This window comes from Labrus bergylta, chromosome 6, assembly GCF_963930695.1.
Source record: "Labrus bergylta chromosome 6, fLabBer1.1, whole genome shotgun sequence".
NCBI classification, from domain to species: Eukaryota; Metazoa; Chordata; class Actinopteri; order Labriformes; family Labridae; genus Labrus; species Labrus bergylta.
In genome coordinates this window covers 23,893,967-23,907,501 of record NC_089200.1, presented here as the reverse complement: position 1 = coordinate 23,907,501, position 13,535 = coordinate 23,893,967, and the positions used below count along the sequence as shown (strand labels likewise).

Genomic DNA, 13,535 nt, shown 5'->3' with positions numbered 1-13,535 from the left:
TAAAACCATTGACAGCAACTTTATAATAATATGAAAAATAGTAGCACTAACAACTATAACAGAGAAAGAAGCAGGAGAGATAGGCATACCGTAAAACCAAAAAAAAAAAAAACCCATACCAGTCCGGCGCCCCTTGTTGTGATTCATTAAATTCATTTTAACCATTTAAAATACATTTCAGTTCAGAACTGTGTTCAGGGCTCTGACCCCTGGTCATCTAGACGTCATGATAGGTCTTATAAACTCAAACACATTTGACATACAAGAGCTGCTCCATCCAAAGTATGTGATGTATTAATGTCTCCTGATCAGACCAGGGTTATCATTGTAAGCAGAACCCCCCAAAATTATGTGCACAAATATGCACAAACCATGAACGAGTTTGCACATCTGCACACAATGTTCACTTTAAAAATCACAATAAACTTTGAAATGTGGAACTTTTTGCCTTTAAAGGCAGGGTTGGTAATTTTCTCCAGATACACTTTTTAAGATTTTGTTTGAAATTGCCTTTAGGGCCTGACAGAAATTAATAACTCTGAAAAAGGAACTAAGTAAATCTTTCATCTGTATCAGTTGTAAGCCTGTAAAAACTTCAACCAATGTCTGTCACGAGGTACCAATCTGATAAACCAATCACGCCTCCCTGTCTCCCTGCTCGTTCTCTACTCCTTGAGTGCACTAGCCCACACTCAAAGCACAGTATAAACTCCGATGACAGAGTTTATACTGAGCATTTATTACTTACCGCTAATGAGTAAAGAGACGACAAGACACGTCCCCTAAGTGAGGGCTGTGGCTTTCAGTGGGAAATAATAAGACATGTCATGGCAGTTAGATAATCTTGAAGATCCATTTCTTGGGGAACTTTGACAGAAAAGGAAAGTGACTTGAAAGTAACTTGAAGATGCTTGTTTTGATGTTTTAAGACGGCAGATGCTCAGTCTGTAGGGACTTGTGTTGGGAACAGGAGGGTCACCGGTTCGAGTCCCAGTATAGACCAAAGCCTGGAAGTTGGTCTGGTGGCTGGAGAGGTCAATTCCAGAGTACTGCCCTTGAGCAAGGCACCAAACAGCTCTTGTGTGATCCCTGTATAGCAGCTTCAATCTGACATGTCATGAATGCTGCCCTACTCTTGTTTATCTGTCATCAAGCACTTCTGTCACACACAGCAGCTTCAATAAAGTGTAGAACATAAGAAGTAAGAACAATTATAGCATAAATTTGATTTTTATGACATTAGATAGGTCGACAATTTACTTGTTGAATGGCCAGCTAGCTAGCGTAAGCTAGCTAAAGATCAACAACTAGCCTGAACAAAACTGCTCCCATATGCAATCAGAATGCCAACAAACCATTTCAAATAAACAATAACTAGATGAATTGTTAGGAAAAAAGTAACCTCATTCATCATCAATCAATCAATCAATCAATCATAACAAACACGCAATGAATGCCTTTTATCTTATCATGCAGACAAGCCAGTGCCAGCCTGTGACACACACAGCCCGACACTGACATCCAAGGAAACAACGCACCTCGACACACCTAAGTCACCGAATAACACGTGATGTCAGCAGTAACAATTGGCAATTAAATAGATATCCTACCTTTTCTTGTAACCTGACAAAATCCATTGCAAACGACGTCCTCTGAGAAACTAAATCCACAACACGAGTTTTGAGCATTAAATTACACGCCGGCATCCACGTTAAATCCATAATCCAGTCGTTCTCGAGTATCCTAACTTGCGCTGGTATTTATTCAATTCAATACCGACCAGGAGTCTTGAATCCTCTACTGTTCATTGCGTTGGTAAACATTGCACTCAATAAATTGGTTGCAAAACTTTATCCTCCTCCCACATGTAAAACTAGTTTGATGTATGATGTCTGCGGTGTCGAGAAAAACAACAAATCCAATGACGTTACTCCATTCATTCACAAAATCTCAACATGTTTTCTGTAGGCCAATCCAATCTTTCAATAACAGGATGCAGCCGGAGCAGTTTTGGTAGCCTAGAATAATATTGTACAATTATTAAACAGTGGCTATTAGGCCTCTGCCCAAGTATTTGATGAATGATGCCCAGATTGAAATTGATGAATTAAATATTGGTCATATATTTGTGTAAAAAACACGAGGTAGCCTATATAAAACATACACTCACTGGCTACAATAATAGGGACAACAAATGTCCATAAAACACAAGAGGTGTTGCATGTTTATCATGTAGAAACTGCACACTTAATTTTATTAACATACTGTTTTGTGACTTTCAATTAATGTCCACATTTTAGAGTAAGGCTCAGTGTTTTATTTATTATCATGATGATTAATCATAATTGAATGGTATCAATCTTATAATCAAAGAAAAATAAATTCCATTATTGTGTCAATATAACTATATGAAATTTTAGTAAGATTTGATTAAAAAATCATTATTTTTTAATAATGATTTACAATCAATTAGGATGAATCATAATAATAAAAGAACTGAGCCATAATCGAAAAATGTTCACATGAATTGAAAGTCACATATCAGTTACATTAAGAAAAGGAGGTGCATGTTAATTCATGGGAATTGCTATTTACTGTATTAGCCTACACTGCATTATTTAATATGTATTCACAAAATAACATTGATGGTGACAGTCATACACCTATATGTCACGTAATGTATGCCAATATAATATAAATTTCTTATGCACGTCTGTAATTATTATTTGCTTTATTAATTTCAGGTTCTTGTGAAATTCCTTGCAAAATGCCCCCTGCAGAAGAAATAGAGCAGACAGAGTGAACAATTCTGGACAATAATGATTCCAGTTTTTCTGATGATTATCTGTTTTACGGAACAGATTATCTACTCATCACCAGCACACCTGACTCCACCCTTGCCCTAGAGCTCACCCTTCCACTGACTGCCCTAGAAACTACCCTTGCTGCACCTATTACACCAGAGCCCTCTGTTGCACAAGACATGGCACCAGACCCCACCCTCCCTCCAGTCACACTAGATCCCACTCTTCGTCCAGTCACACCAGACCCCACTCTTCCTCCAGTCACACCAGACCCCAGCCTTGCACCATCCCCAGAAGACCTCTCCCTTCCACCACTGACTGCACCAGAGCCGCCCTTTACTCCAACTACTGCACCAGAGCCCAGTATTGCTCCATGCCCTGAGACCAATCACAAGCCACCAATAGTGCAGAAGAAATTTTCAGAGGAAAGGCGAAGAGAGATCTGGGTCAAATATTGGGACTTGCCATACACAGCGAAACGATCAATCATGTTTCACAGTGTAAGCCAGGTACCAACAGCAAAAGTCTGTGGTGATGGAAGACCAAGTCGGCGGGGCAGGTCTTTTATCTACAGGCTCAAAGATGAAGGCCATGTCCCACAGCAGGTATGCAAAAATTATTTCTTGTCAACTTTAGGATACCAACCGTCCAATGACAGCCTGGTCCAATCAGTGATGGGAAATCAAATTACATCACAGCTTGCTCCACCAAAAGATAAGAGAGGGAGACATTCACCGGCAAACAAACTCGACCTGGGGCGAGTGAATGCTCACATTGAGGGCTTCCACCCAACTGTAAGCCACTACCGAAGGGAGCACGCCCCTTGCCGCCTCTACCTCCCGAGCTACATTAGCATCAAGCTTATGTATTCTGATTACATTGAAAAAGGCAACAACTGCTCCTATGAAACATATCGAAAGGCTGTAAAGTCTAAGAACATTGGCTTTACTAAGCTTGGAGAAGAGGAGTATGAGTGTTGTCTGCTGCAGGAACAGCATGTGAAGGCTGACCACGAGGGGGAGGCTGCAGCCAACTGCCCACAGTGTGAGAGGTGGCAAAAACACATAGATTCAGCAGCAGAGAGCCGGCTACACTACAGGTCAGATGGGACTGGCCAGAAGATACATCAACCAGAAGTGTCGACTTGCAGAAGGTCATGCTCCCACGAATGCCTGGTGTCAAGTCAGCCGTGTTCACAAGATGGATTGTGGCATATCACGAAACCTTTGCGTCTGTTGGAAAAAAGACAAACAAAAAGAAGACCATCTCTGTTGTCTGGCATGAGGGAGTTGCAGGTCGGAGCGGAGATGACATCAGCTTATGCGGTGGCATTGGAGAAGGAGCATGACATCAAACACATTGTTTACTGGGTAGACAATTATACTGCGCAGAATAAAAACTGGTGCCTTTTTTCCTCGCTTGTTTCCTTGGTAAATTCCAACACCATCTCGACTGAAGACATAACTCTTAAGTTCTTCGAGCCAGGTCACACATTTATGAGTGCAGACAGTTTCCATCATGGCGTGGAGCAGGAGATGAAGAGCAGACCAGGAGGTGTGGTCTACGATTTCGAAAACTTCGTCTCTGTGGTGGGAAACTCCACAGAAAAAAAATAAATAAAAAAATTAAATTCTTTCTCAAGATACCCACCACCTTAAGGCCACAAGACAAGGGCATAGAGGAGGCCAAGGAGAGTGAAGCTGTGTCCCCTCATGCCACCCACCAGAAGACTATTCTGGAGCTCCCTGCCAGTGAGCAACATGGATGAATAGTAGTAAAAGAAAGAAAAAAAGAAGGATAAACACATTGAACTTAATTTGTACATGTTCCTTTTTTTCTGGTTTTGTCAGCATGCATGTTTAATTTAATATGTACTTGGTTTTCTGAATTTGTAATGGGAGTTAGATTTAACTAATATCTGTTATGAAGAATTGTGGGAAATATCTCTTTGTAAGTTTGTTATGTTCATTTCTGTAATTTCAAAACCTTTCATAGCTATAATATGAAATTCCATAGTTCCCTAGGTAATCTGTTTCCTACTTTTTTAAAAGCTCTCTTTAGATTAATTAGATTTTAGGATAAGATAAGCATTACTAATACTGTTTGAGAGTTGTTATTTTAGATTATAGATGATTTTGCATTAAAATATTTACATTTTACTTTCTGTCTAAGTGAATTTATTCTTGTGTGACTTTTATTAACTATTAGAAAACTTACACACAACATCATCAACAAAAACTTTAATGCGCTGTATGTTTTATCTGAAAACATTTACTGATAGGCATAGTTACCTTGGCATTACAAAACCAGTTGCAAACTGCTACTTAAGGATTATGAAGAGAAATTGTCTTTTCTTTCAATTCAATACAACAATGGGGTTATAAAATAGGTCCTTTGTGACCTTCAAATACGCATTAATTAGTTCTCATTTACATTAAATTATAGTTATATCTATATTTTATTAATCTTAATTGTGCCATGATCACTAGATTTCCTGTATATGTTATCATTATTATTATATACTGATTTTGTATAGTGATCAGCAACCAAAGGAGATATCAAATGGAAGTTACCGCCTTTTGCTTTGGCACGACCCTTTATTATTGTACAGGCAGCAATACCTTAACTTCCAAATAAGGGTCAAAGGTCAAGTTTGAGTTCAATATTTTCATGTACATTAATAACCTGATTAAAAAGAAAAAGAATTGCCACATTTCCAATATTCTGCCTGGAACTCATTTGGCTGGAAAAACAAAAAGACTTTAAAGTCATTTTTCTCAGTTCTATACTCTGGCAAGTTAAGGTCTTTTGCCTTTGTAGGGCAGAATGCATGTCCATAGGCCCTGGATGTGCATGTGTGTATTACACGCTTACTGTATGTGTATAAGAAGCAAATGTCTGTGACAGAGTGTAAAACTAAATTTTCTCTCAGGGAATAATAAAGTATAATTAAGCAATAAAAATTGAAATCTGGGTATTTGTATGGCCATGTTATTCCTTTTCTATCTCAATCTTGATAATAGGGAGGCAATACAGTATATTGTATTTTCACTTATGCTGCTAAATTTTGGAGTGGAATGCTACCGCTCTGAAAAAAGTTGTTTTAATCATGAAATAACAATATATCCTCTTAATTAATATAATTAATCCGCTGTCTGCGGCGAGCTCATGGCATCCTTAAAGACTCCTCCCACCCTGCCCACAGACTGTTTACCCTCCTGCCCTCCGGCAGGCGCTTCAGAAGCCTCCGGACCAGAACCAGCAGACTGAGGAACAGCTTTTTCCCCAGAGCTGTTTCTCTACTGAACTCTACCCCCCGAACTCTGAACTCTGTCTCTCTCTCTCTCTCCCTCTCTCTCTCTGCACCCTGCTGACCCCCCTTTCCCCTACATATCACCTCACACCCATCATCGCCCCACCACTCCTCCTGGTCACACACACACATCTCTCATCCATCTGTATTATTGTATTATAGTATGTTCATATGCTGTAAACTAGTTTAGCATGCTCACTGCATCTTAATCTGTATATTATTAGTATAGCATGCTCACTGCATCTTAATCTGTATATTATTAGTATAGCATGCTCACTGCATCTTAATCTGTATATTATTAGTATAGCATGCTCACTGCATCTTAATCTGTATATTATAATCCTAAAAACACACTTATTTTGTAACATTACTTATTTATAGCATTTATTTATATTTATTGCATCCCATTAATCCAGCCATCCAGATATACCTCATAATTCACTTTTTTTTGTCTACATCTGTAAATTTTGCAATTACTGTACATAGCACAGAATTACTGTACATAGCACAGACTCTTGCACTCAATTACTGTACATAGCACAGACTTTTGCACTTTCTGCTTATTTGCACTTCTGGTGAGATGCCAAACCTCATTTCGTTACTCTATACTTGTATATGTGTAATGACAATAAAGTTGAATCTCATCATCTCATCTCATCTAATCTCAATCCTTATTTACCAACCTTAAAGCACATTTGGACTACCTTAGTTAACACATCATTGTCCTTTCCTCTGATTATTCCTCCTTTCTACTGCAGATGATGCATGACTGTTAAGTATATGCTAATGATCTGAGAGTTCTGAAGTCATTTTGTAGAGTACACCTCACTTGGATTGCACAAGGGAAACTAATTGGGTTACATGGTAATTAAAGACATGCAATTAAGATGGTCCTCGCAAGTGCATAACTCTTGTGAAAATGTTGCTTACGGTTTAGGTGTACTTATGATGTTTGATAGCATGTGGTGAGAAATCATAGGGACCCCAAAGGCTTAAGGATGCTCTAAGAATCCTCTAATCTCATGGGGCTCAGGTTGATTGTTTTTTTTTTTCTGCTGAAAATATTGCACTTACTGTAGGAAACATCACTTCCTGTAATTATTTTATTCTGTGTCCATCATCCCCAATCTGTAGCTGTGGGAATACAAATGTATATGTGAAAGGAAGACGGCTGTCAATGTTTGTTAAGACTCATATTGGTGCAAGTTCTTGGGATAGCCAAATAAATAATAAATACAAATTTCCTAACCGGGAATCAAACCCGGGCCACGGTGGTGAGAGTGCCAAATCTTAGCCACTACACCATTAGGGACCCCATTGGTGTGAAGTAGGACAACACTGAAGTTATCAATTTGTCTGACAAGACACACAACTTACCGTAGCTTGGGTTTAGTAGTATTTTCCTTTTTTCAGCGGAGTGTTTTTGATTTTGTTTTACGGATGCCAACACCACCATCACTGCATTAAAAGCACATTCCCTGACCGGGAATCGAACCCAGGCCGCGGCGGTGAGAGCGCCGAATCCTAGCCACTAGACCATCAGGGAGCCAGTGGAAGACAGCTGGTGGACACACCAGTGAATCAAGTCTTCCTGTAAACATGAACCATTTTTCAGCAACTCTGGTCAAGTACTTCAGACTTGAGGAACGTCCAGCAAAATTTGAATGACATTTGCTTTGTTGTTTTTATTTGTGTTTGCAACACTTGTGCACATCACTACATCAGCTGAAGCTAAAAAAAAAGGCTGAAAACATGTGCCTGTAAAGTGAACCCATGCAAGTGTTTTTCCAGCAATGAGGTTAAATTTGTTCCCACTTGTTTGAAATCCTGCTTGAGTGTAAGCACTATAGCGTTTTTTGGACTACATTACTTCTTCAGCTACAGCCCCAAACTCTGAGCGTATCACAAATAACTAGGGCTTAGCTTGGCTCTCTGTTTTGGGCTCATAACTTTACTTTCAGGTAAACACAACTGTTTTTGAACACAGAGATATTCCATTTCAGGTTGACTATAGGTCAGATGACAATGTGGACCAGTATAGAGCTAGCAGACCAAGGCAGAGATTGGTACTATTGGTACTTCCCAGCATTAAATACATATTCCCTAACCGGGAATCGAACCCGGGCTGCAGCGGTGAAAGCTCTGAATCCTAGCCACTAGACCATTAGGGACCCCATTGGTGTGAAGTAGGACAACACTGAAGTTATCAATTTGTCTGACAAGACACACAACTTAACGTAGCACGGGTTTAGTAGTATTTTCCTTTTTTCAGCGGAGCGTAAGCACTATAGGGTTTTATGGACTACATTACTTCTTCAGCTACAGCCCAAGGTAAGCTCCAAACTCTGAGCCAATCACAAATAAGTAGGGCTTAGCTTGGCTCTCTGTTTTGGACTCATAACTTTACTTTCAGGTAAACACAACTGTTTTTGAACACAGAGATATTCCATTTCAGGCTGACTACAGGTCAGATGACAATGTGGACCAGTATAGAGCTAGCAGACCAAGGCAGAGATTGGTACTATTGGTACTTCCCAGCATTAAATACATATTCCCTAAATGGGAATCAAACCAGGGCTGCAGCGGTGAAGGTGCTGAATCCTAGCCACTAGACCATTAGGGACCCCATTGGTGTGAAGTAGGAGAACACTGATGTTATCAATTTGTCTGACAAGACACACAACTTACCGTAGCTCGGGTTTAGTAGTATTTTCCTTTTTTCAGCGGAGTGTTTTTGATTTTGTTTTATGGATGCCAACACCACCATCACTGCATTAAAAGCACATTCCCTGACCGGGAATCGAACCCGGGCCGCGGCGGTGAGAGCGCCGAATCCTAGCCACTAGACCATCAGGGAGCCAGTGGAAGATGGCTGGTGGACACACCAGTGAATCAAGTCTTCCTGTAAACATGAACCATTTTTCAGCAACTCTGGTCAAGTACTTCAGACTTGAGGAACGTCCAGCAAAATTTGAATGACATTTGCTTTGTTGTTTTTATTTGTGTTTGCAACACTTGTGCACATCACTGCATCAGCTGAAGCTAAAAAAAAAAGGCTGAAAACATGTGCCTGTAAAGTGAACCCATGCAAGTGTTTTTCCAGCAATGAGGTTAAATTTGTTCCCACTTGTTTGAAATCCTGCTTGAGTGTAAGCACTATAGGGTTTTTTGGACTACATTACTTCTTCAGCTACAGCCCCAAACTCTGAGCGTATCACAAATAACTAGGGCTTAGCTTGGCTCTCTGTTTTGGGCTCATAACTTTACTTTCAGGTAAACACATCTGTTTTTGAACACAGAGATATTCCATTTCAGGCTGACTATAGGTCAGATGACAATGTGGACCAGTATAGAGCTAGCAGACCAAGGCAGAGATTGGTACTATTGGTACTTCCCAGCATTAAATACATATTCCCTAAATGGGAATCAAACCAGGGCTGCAGCGGTGAAGGTGCTGAATCCTAGCCACTAGACCATTAGGGGCCCCATTGGTGTGAAGTAGGAGAACACTGATGTTATCAATTTGTCTGACAAGACACACAACTTACCGTAGCTCGGGTTTAGTAGTATTTTCCTTTTTTCAGCGGAGTGTTTTTGATTTTGTTTTATGGATGCCAACACCACCATCACTGCATTAAAAGCACATTCCCTGACCGGGAATCGAACCCGGGCCGCGGCGGTGAGAGCGCCGAATCCTAGCCACTAGACCATCAGGGAGCCAGTGGAAGACAGCTGGTGGACACACCAGTGAATCAAGTCTTCCTGTAAACATGAACCATTTTTCAGCAACTCTGGTCAAGTACTTCAGACTTGAGGAACGTCCAGCAAAATTTGAATGACATTTGCTTTGTTGTTTTTATTTGTGTTTGCAACACTTGTGCACATCACTGCATCAGCTGAAGCTAAAAAAAAAAAAGGCTGAAAACATGTGCCTGTAAAGTGAACCCATGCAAGTGTTTTTCCAGCAATGAGGTTAAATTTGTTCCCACTTGTTTGAAATCCTGCTTGAGTGTAAGCACTATAGGGTTTTTTGGACTACATTACTTCTTCAGCTACAGCCCCAAACTCTGAGTGTTTCACAAATAACTAGGGCTTAGCTTGGCTCTCTGTTTTGGACTCATAACTTTACTTTCAGGTAAACACAACTGTTTTTGAACACAGAGATATTCCATTTCAGGCTGACTATAGGTCAGATGACAATGTGGACCAATATAGAGCTAGCAGACCAAGGCAGAGATTAGTACTATTGGTACTTCCCAGCATTAAATACATATTCCCTAAATGGGAATCAAACCAGGGCTGCAGCGGTGAAGGTGCTGAATCCTAGCCACTAGACCATTAGGGACCCCATTGGTGTGAAGTAGGAGAACACTGAAGTTATCAATTTGTCTGACAAGACACACAACTTACCGTAGCTCGGGTTTAGTAGTATTTTCCTTTTTTCAGCGGAGTGTTTTTGATTTTGTTTTATGGATGCCAACACCACCATCACTGCATTAAAAGCACATTCCCTGACCGGGAATCGAACCCGGGCCGCGGCGGTGAGAGCGCCGAATCCTAGCCACTAGACAATCAGGGAGCCAGTGGAAGATGGCTGGTGGACACACCAGTGAATCAAGTCTTCCTGTAAACATGAACCATTTTTCAGCAACTCTGGTCAAGTACTTCAGACTTGAGGAACGTCCAGCAAAATTTGAATGACATTTGCTTTGTTGTTTTTATTTGTGTTTGCAACACTTGTGCACATCACTGCATCAGCTGAAGCTAAAAAAAAAAAAAAGGCTGAAAACATGTGCCTGTAAAGTGAACCCATGCAAGTGTTTTTCCAGCAATGAGGTTAAATTTGTTCCCACTTGTTTGAAATCCTGCTTGAGTGTAAGCACTATAGGGTTTTTTGGACTACATTACTTCTTCAGCTACAGCCCCAAACTCTGAGCGTATCACAAATAACTAGGGCTTAGCTTGGCTCTCTGTTTTGGGCTCATAACTTTACTTTCAGGTAAACACAACTGTTTTTGAACACAGAGATATTCCATTTCAGGCTGACAAAAGGTCAGATGACAATGTGGACCAGTATAGAGCTAGCAGACCAAGGCAGAGATTGGTACTATTGGTACTTCCCAGCATTAAATACATATTCCCTAACCGGGAATCGAACCTGGGCCGCAGCGGTGAAAGCTCTGAATCCTAGCCACTAGACCATTAGGGACCCCATTGGTGTGAAGTAGGACAACACTGAAGTTATCAATTTGTCTGACAAGACACACAACTTACCGTAGCACGGGTTTAGTAGTATTTTCCTTTTTTCAGCGGAGCGTAAGCACTATAGGGTTTTATGGACTACATTACTTCTTCAGCTACAGCCCAAGGTAAGCTCCAAACTCTGAGCGTATCACTAATAACTAGGGCTTAGCTTGGCTCTCTGTTTTGGACTCATAACTTTACTTTCAGGTAAACACAACTGTTTTTGAACACAGAGATATTCCATTTCAGGCTGACTACAGGTCAGATGACAATGTGGACCAGTATAGAGCTAGCAGACCAAGGCAGAGATTGGTACTATTGGTACTTCCCAGCATTAAATACATATTCCCTAAATGGGAATCAAACCAGGGCTGCAGCGGTGAAGGTGCTGAATCCTAGCCACTAGACCATTAGGGACCCCATTGGTGTGAAGTAGGAGAACACTGATGTTATCAATTTGTCTGACAAGACACACAACTTACCGTAGCTCGGGTTTAGTAGTATTTTCCTTTTTTCAGCGGAGTGTTTTTGATTTTGTTTTATGGATGCCAACACCACCATCACTGCATTAAAAGCACATTCCCTGACCGGGAATCGAACCCAGGCCGCGGCGGTGAGAGCGCCGAATCCTAGCCACTAGACCATCAGGGAGCCAGTGGAAGACAGCTGGTGGACACACCAGTGAATCAAGTCTTCCTGTAAACATGAACCATTTTTCAGCAACTTTGGTCAAGTACTTCAGACTTGAGGAACGTCCAGCAAAATTTGAATGACATTTGCTTTGTTGTTTTTATTTGTGTTTGCAACACTTGTGCACATCACTGCATCAGCTGAAGCTAAAAAAAAAAAAAGGCTGAAAACATGTGCCTGTAAAGTGAACCCATGCAAGTGTTTTTCCAGCAATGAGGTTAAATTTGTTCCCACTTGTTTGAAATCCTGCTTGAGTGTAAGCACTATAGGGTTTTTTGGACTACATTACTTCTTCAGCTACAGCCCCAAACTCTGAGTGTTTCACAAATAACTAGGGCTTAGCTTGGCTCTCTGTTTTGGACTCATAACTTTACTTTCAGGTAAACACAACTGTTTTTGAACACAGAGATATTCCATTTCAGGCTGACTATAGGTCAGATGACAATGTGGACCAATATAGAGCTAGCAGACCAAGGCAGAGATTAGTACTATTGGTACTTCCCAGCATTAAATACATATTCCCTAACCGGGAATCGAACCCGGGCTGCAGCTGTGAAAGCGCTGAATCCTAGCCACTAGACCATTAGGGACCACATTGGTGTGAAGTAGGACAACACTGAAGTTATCAATTTGTCTGACAAGACACACAACTTAACGTAGCACGGGTTTAGTAGTATTTTCCTTTTTTCAGCGGAGCGTAAGCACTATAGGGTTTTATGGACTACATTACTTCTTCAGCTACAGCCCAAGGTAAGCTCCAAACTCTGAGCCAATCACAAATAAGTAGGGCTTAGCTTGGCTCTCTGTTTTGGACTCATAACTTTACTTTCAGGTAAACACAACTGTTTTTGAACACAGAGATATTCCATTTCAGGCTGACTACAGGTCAGATGACAATGTGGACCAGTATAGAGCTAGCAGACCAAGGCAGAGATTGGTACTATTTGTACTTCCCAGCATTAAATACATATTCCCTAACCGGGAATCGAACCCGGGCCGCAGCAGTGAAAGCGCTGAATCCTAGCCACTAGACCATTAGGGACCCCATTGGTGTGAAGTAGGACAACACTGAAGTTATCAATTTGTCTGACAAGACACACAACTTAACGTAGCACGGGTTTAGTAGTATTTTCCTTTTTTCAGCGGAGCGTAAGCACTATAGGGTTTTATGGACTACATTACTTCTTCAGCTACAGCCCAAGGTAAGCTCCAAACTCTGAGCCAATCACAAATAAGTAGGGCTTAGCTTGGCTCTCTGTTTTGGACTCATAACTTTACTTTCAGGTAAACACAACTGTTTTTGAACACAGAGATATTCCATTTCAGGCTGACTATAGGTCAGATGACAATGTGGACCAGTATAGAGCTAGCAGACCAAGGCAGAGATTGGTACTATTGGTACTTCCCAGCATTAAATACATATTCCCTAAATGGGAATCAAACCAGGGCTGCAGCGGTGAAGGTGCTGAATCCTAGCCACTAGA

At 40.8% G+C, this 13,535-nt stretch overlaps 7 non-coding genes across 7 annotated transcripts; all 7 read right to left on the bottom strand.

The window, feature by feature from the left end:
* Positions 1-7,591: 7,591 nt before the first annotated feature.
* On the bottom strand, positions 7,592-7,663 carry trnae-cuc (transfer RNA glutamic acid (anticodon CUC)). Its single transcript has one exon. It is a non-coding gene; the product is annotated as a tRNA-Glu (tRNA).
* A 553-nt stretch (positions 7,664-8,216) lies between these two features.
* trnae-uuc (transfer RNA glutamic acid (anticodon UUC)) lies at positions 8,217-8,288 on the bottom strand. The gene has a single exon. It is a non-coding gene; the product is annotated as a tRNA-Glu (tRNA).
* A 614-nt stretch (positions 8,289-8,902) lies between these two features.
* trnae-cuc (transfer RNA glutamic acid (anticodon CUC)) lies at positions 8,903-8,974 on the bottom strand. Its single transcript has one exon. It is a non-coding gene; the product is annotated as a tRNA-Glu (tRNA).
* Positions 8,975-9,762: 788 nt separating this feature from the next.
* On the bottom strand, positions 9,763-9,834 carry trnae-cuc (transfer RNA glutamic acid (anticodon CUC)). Its single transcript has one exon. It is a non-coding gene; the product is annotated as a tRNA-Glu (tRNA).
* Positions 9,835-10,624: 790 nt separating this feature from the next.
* On the bottom strand, positions 10,625-10,696 carry trnae-cuc (transfer RNA glutamic acid (anticodon CUC)). The gene has a single exon. It is a non-coding gene; the product is annotated as a tRNA-Glu (tRNA).
* Positions 10,697-11,940: 1,244 nt separating this feature from the next.
* Positions 11,941-12,012, bottom strand: trnae-cuc (transfer RNA glutamic acid (anticodon CUC)). The gene has a single exon. It is a non-coding gene; the product is annotated as a tRNA-Glu (tRNA).
* A 1,009-nt stretch (positions 12,013-13,021) lies between these two features.
* On the bottom strand, positions 13,022-13,093 carry trnae-uuc (transfer RNA glutamic acid (anticodon UUC)). Its single transcript has one exon. It is a non-coding gene; the product is annotated as a tRNA-Glu (tRNA).
* Positions 13,094-13,535: the final 442 nt, after the last annotated feature.